A 6,000-nucleotide genomic window follows, 5' to 3' on the forward strand; every position below is an offset into this window, starting at 1 on the left:
GTTATTAAAGTCCCTTCAGATTGATGGGTTTTTAAAGTTTCAATTATGGAATAAAAACGAAAAAACAAATAACCCGGATTCGATTTTTTAAATTTGATGTGTTCTCATTAAGTCAGCCAAATGCCCCATTTAACTCATCGAGTTACTAACAACTTTTTCTTTTAATTAAGTCTGTTAAAATATAACATGTAGTAAATTAAGTGTGTTTAATATATCATATAATTAATTAATACTTGACAAATCGTTGTCCTTAAGGTAACCTTGTTAGGGAAAACGCCTATAAAAGTCACAGAACTTATGAACTTTATTTGTAATAAAACTTTTAAATATTAACAGATAATAATTACAATTTTTGAACTATAAGATATCATAATTTTTGTCTCTTTGTTATACCAGTATATTTTACGTGTCCGAAAAATAGTGTTTTAAGGAGATATTAAAATTTACATAAATTGAGATTAATTTAACAAATTAACGGCATAATAAACGTTTCATTTGCTAAAAAGTGTTAGCATTTAACTGTAAATTTATGAAAATAATGCTTCACCGTTTGCCATATCCAACAAATTATGCTGTACTGTATGCCAACTAAAGCAATTTATTTATTTTACACAATCCCAATAAAATTATAATAGGCATGGTACGCCATATCAATCAAATTACGGTACAAAGTGCGCATGGAGGCATTACACGCCATTCCAACGAAATTATGCCGGATTGTACGCCATATCATCAAATTATGGAGCATTTTCCGCCTTCCCGACAATATTAAGCTGCATGTCATCTCAACCAATTTTGTCGTCAAGGTATGCCATATCAATCAAATTACGCTACAATGTACGCAGTTACATCTAACATGCGAGACGTACGCCATCCCAACTAAATTATGCCGGATTGTACGCCATATCAATCAAATTATGCAATATTTTTCTCCTTCCCGATAAAATTAAGCGGCACGGTAGGTCATCCGAACCAATCTCTATGGTCATGGTATGCCATATCAATCAAATTCCATTACAAGGTACGCAGTTACAACTAATATAAGAGGCATTACTCGCCATCCTAATTAAATTATGCCGGATTGTACGTCATCTCGATAATTATGCTGCATTTTTCGCATTCCTGACAAAATTAAGCGTCGCGGTATGTCATCCCAACCAATTTATGTGGTACGCCGTCCCGACGATATTATGCTGCATTGTTCGCCATTCTAAGTAAATTAAGCTCCACAGTAATACACTCCAAACTTGACTGGTCAAATCTATTTTTATATTTTATAAATGAAGTTTGTTAGAATAAATAGAGACTTGATGAACTTTTCTTTTTTATTGTAATGAATAAAATATGCAGACAAATCAAACGTAAAATTGGGGAAAATATTTTCAACTTTTTTATAGAGCATAACTTCCGTTCAGTATATCCATAATTTGTTTAAAAGTATTTTTACGTAAATAAATACTGTATATACAATCAATACAAGTTTCTGTCAAATAATCCAAGTCATTTTTTAATAATGTAAAAACAAAATCATTCGAATAAATTTAAATAAAAAAGCAAAATTTATAAACTTACATAGTACATCTATGTTCAATAAGTACAAATGTATATTATTAAGTACGATTGAAAACCGAAAAATTTAATAATTTTACGGATTTTTTCAAGTCAAGAAACTTTTACTTCCTAAATAAATCTATGTAAAGAATCTAATATATTTGATTTAGTTTAAGTTTTAACGAATGTTTGGAGATTTTAGGTAAAATCTATGTGAATAATGTAAAGTTAAAACCGTTGGACACATAATTCAGTCAGGAGACCATAATTTTTTTTATTGGTGAGGAGTTTTAGTATTTGGTTGAACAAAAGTAGTTTTGAAATATCACCCCGACAAATTGCATTTTTAATTAATTCACACTCTATTTTATGTATGGGGTTATAGGTCATTATTGAAATAGCATAGGGGGATAAAAGTTCCTCATCAGTTTGTGTTGACAATTGGCGGCTGTGGTAATGAACGCGCGGGGTAGCTGCCGGAAGTACGCCCGATAAGATGTACAAGATAAGGAGAAGAGTAGAAGGAGGAGGATCGAAGCTGAAGAAAAGCCCATCCGGCAACCTCGCAATGCTCTGCGTTCTTAGCTTACCGCATCCATTCCATTCACTGTCTTCGAACCTCACACGTAAGTGGGCACCGTCTCGCTCTCACCCCCTGTCCTCTCTCTCACACTATTATCTTCCTTTTTTACCTTTTTTATTAAGTATGTACACATGGGTTCGAAATATTAAGCCCAGGTGCTCCCGTTTCTCAAGACCTGGGGAAGACGTGCAGCGGGGGGAGGTTGATACTCCCCGATGTCTTAGGGTCTATACTCAGGGGAGTTTACCTACCCCGTTGTGCTGCTGGATCGCTAGTATCCCCCTTAAGCTATATACCCAGGAGATCGTCGCTTCTCAACTCCAACGTAGGCTTTCGACGGGTCATTTCAGACCCCACAACATGAAAAACATAATCTAGCATAACACACACTAACTACAATAATACAGTCGCACAAATAAATACATTCACATTTATGTACATTGAACTCATTTTGATGATTATTCGATATTCTTCCATCGACCTACACATACCCAATGTAAATTGCGGGGGATGGTGACACTTTATTTCACCACTTATGACTCTCACGCTAATAAATACACACACTCAAATAAAACACATAAAACGTATATATACACCAAAAAAACCACGTAGTCCAAAAATCGGAATAGGAAACCCAGAAACTCGCGACTGTGCCCGAGAACTATTATTAAATTCGGTGCCATGCTTACACGCTTTCTATAAGGAGCCAAGACATGACAAGCTTCTATTATGGGACATATCGTGCAACCTTTCTCTTCATGAGGGGAATCTGTTTTTATCTATTGTCATGCCTAAGTAATTAAGTGAATTCTGTGATGGCTTTACCACTGAAGATGATTTGTTTGTCTATTTAATTTTCTATTTGTGAAATTACACGTACGGATTTCTGGCCGTTTATTTTCACAAGTGTCTGTCATTTGCAGTCGGTTCGTGGATGCAGGGATACGTTTTTCGACTGAGAAGGCAGCATCGGGAAACGATGCGACGATTATGTTTTCCGTCAGTGTACAGCAAGTACAGCATGGGGCCTAGGATGCTACCTTGTGGTACGCCAAAAAAAAATCACAGTATTCTTCTTGTTGTTTAACTTGGAACAGTCATTCCGAAAGAAAGGAGGTCAAATTTTAAGCTTATCTGTTAAACTTTTGTGCCAAACTTGTCAAAGGCTTGCTACACATCTAGGAAAAAAGCTGAAGATATATTTTTATATTTTAGAGCTATCTTTGTAATATCAGTGATTATATGTATCTAATCTATGGTTGGCTCTGAATCTAAAAATATGGTTTGGTATTCAACGAACAATTTCTGACTTTTTACTAAAACTTTTTCGAATAATTTGGGGTTACCTGGAAGCGATGAGGGGCGGTATGATGATACGTCCTGTGGTGGTTTACCTGGTTTTACTATCATGATGATCTCAGCAACTTTCCCGACATTAGGGACATACCTAAGTTTTACTTTTGATGAAGAAGAAATCGACCACGACGATTAATGTGTTTGGGATCTGGTTGGGATTTGAGATCTACCTGACCACAAACCAGATCCCAAACACACTGAGTTTTACTGTTAAATAAATACGTCAATTTTGAAATTTCACTTTTTGGGAAGTTTTATCAAAATTTATCTTGTTATCAAAATGAATCCTGGAGCTTTTCGTTGATCAAAGGAGTTGGATTTTCAAATACTATGGTACTAGAGACATTTTATAATTATGATAACAAAACATTACTTTAAAGGATAGAAATAAAAGAGCCAACGTTCTTTACAAAAGAAATTATTTCTTCTTTGCCTTGACGTTATACATCTTCTTAAGGTTACTGTAAATTTTGGAACTTGATTTGTTTAGCTTCTCGAACGAATCCAATTTGAATATGAAAATGGTAGCATAGCACAAAACGGTTACTCGATTTTTATCGCCCTTGTTAAATAATAATTCAGTTTGGATTTGTTGGAGAAGCGTGAAACATCTAAGAGAAGTGGCCCATTTGAATTGCAAAGCGCGAAACGAATCGTTCTAAGTGATTATACCACCGGTCGTAACGGTGCGGGAATTTCCGTCGACTCCGTACGACATCCTGACGAAGACGTGTCCACCGATGAGCCGGGAGGCGTGGTGCTTCAAAGAAACGTGGAGGCCATCCGATGAAATATTGGGATCCTAACGAGCCGCTCAAGAAGTGATCAGTAAGACGGTCAATGAAGAGGCTCTGTGGGACACTCCTACCGATCCCGATGAAAAATGAATTCGTGTAACTTGGGTACCCCGGCTATTCAAACATTATAATTATCACCTGCAATATATTTCAAATGATATTTCTCCACTTTTACCATGCTACACCCGATCCTTTTAATTAGTGATAATTATTTCATTGCCCTGCTACTCCTCTTTGAAATAAAACCCACCTCATTCTTAAGCTTTAAAGTCATAAATAAAATATTTAACGATTACAAACACCATTAATATTAACAATGACAGTTTTATGTTAGTAATAAAAAAACAAAAATAACAAAACCACCAAACATACACGACAAACTATGTTTCACTTCAATTCATCGGAATATAGATGAAATATTTTTAAAAAATCCTCCTAACTAAACGAATATCAAACATTCTTACAATAATTTGTAATTTCAATAATTACAATCAGTAAGAAAAATATAAACTATAAAAGTAGTTAAATTTTATTGTACGTTGCTATTATTTATTTTTTATAGGGCCGATTTTTATCTTTCATTCTCATCAAACCAACAGGCCAAAGGTAAATCTGAGTTGAATCCTAATGACATTAAAATGGAACAAAGTTTGTATGTTTCCATAAAAAATTATAAAACTAATAAAAATTTAATGGGATATTAGGCCAATACAAGGCCCCCCATAAGGGAGCATTCTTAGTCCCATCCTGTTGATTGACTTTGTTATACATCCTACCATATTACCTACATACTAGGTCCGCTTCAATCCGGCGTCGCACAAGGGAGCATTCTTAATCCCATCTTGTTGATTGACTTTCCTATACATCCCAATATATTACCTAACGATCACGAGTATCAAGCCTATATAATCGGGTGTCTCACAAGGAGGTATTCTTAGTCCCTTCCTTTTGACTTTTCAGTACATCTCAAATCAAACGAACACGACTACTCACATCAGATCTATAGAATCCGGCGTCTCACAAGGGAATATTCTTACTCTTTATTGGCTTTCCTTTACATCCCATTATATAACCTAGTGACCACGAATATCAAGCCTATATCAATATCAATCCGGTGTCCCCAAAGGGAATATTCTTAGTCCTTTCCCTTTGGCTTTCCTGTACAACAGGACGGTGGTATTGACACTACCAAGCGACCTCGAGTACTCAAATCAGACCGATACCATCCGGCGTCTCACAAGGGAGTATTCTTAGTCCCATCCTGTTGATTGGCTTTTCTATAAATCTCAGCGCATTACCAAACTACCACGAGTGTCAGACCTATACAATCCGGCGTCTCTGAAGGAAGCTCGGATCTTTATGCTATTTATAATTATCGACTTTTTTATAAATCTCAAGACCATCATATCAACTAGAGAGAGAGAGAAAGAAAGGGCGGGAGAGAGGGAGAGGGATACAGAGAATAAGTAGATAGAAAATGGAAAGAAAGATAGAAAGAAAGAGAAAAGAAATTGAAAAGTATGTAAAGAAAGATAGGTACGAATGTAGGTAGGTAAATAGGGTGATAAAGAGATAGAGAGAAGAGAGAGAGAAAGAGAGAGGGTCGGAGGGAGGGAGTGTGGGAGAGAGGGCAAATACCCGTGTCTTATATAAGGAAAATTTAAAAGATTTTAAGGAGTTTTTTATATTTTCATTTTAAGAAAGAGAGTAAAA

Source organism: Cimex lectularius, unplaced genomic scaffold (genome assembly GCF_000648675.2).
Source record: "Cimex lectularius strain Harlan isolate CLEC.00 unplaced genomic scaffold, Clec_2.1 scaffold88, whole genome shotgun sequence".
NCBI classification, from domain to species: domain Eukaryota; kingdom Metazoa; phylum Arthropoda; class Insecta; order Hemiptera; family Cimicidae; genus Cimex; species Cimex lectularius.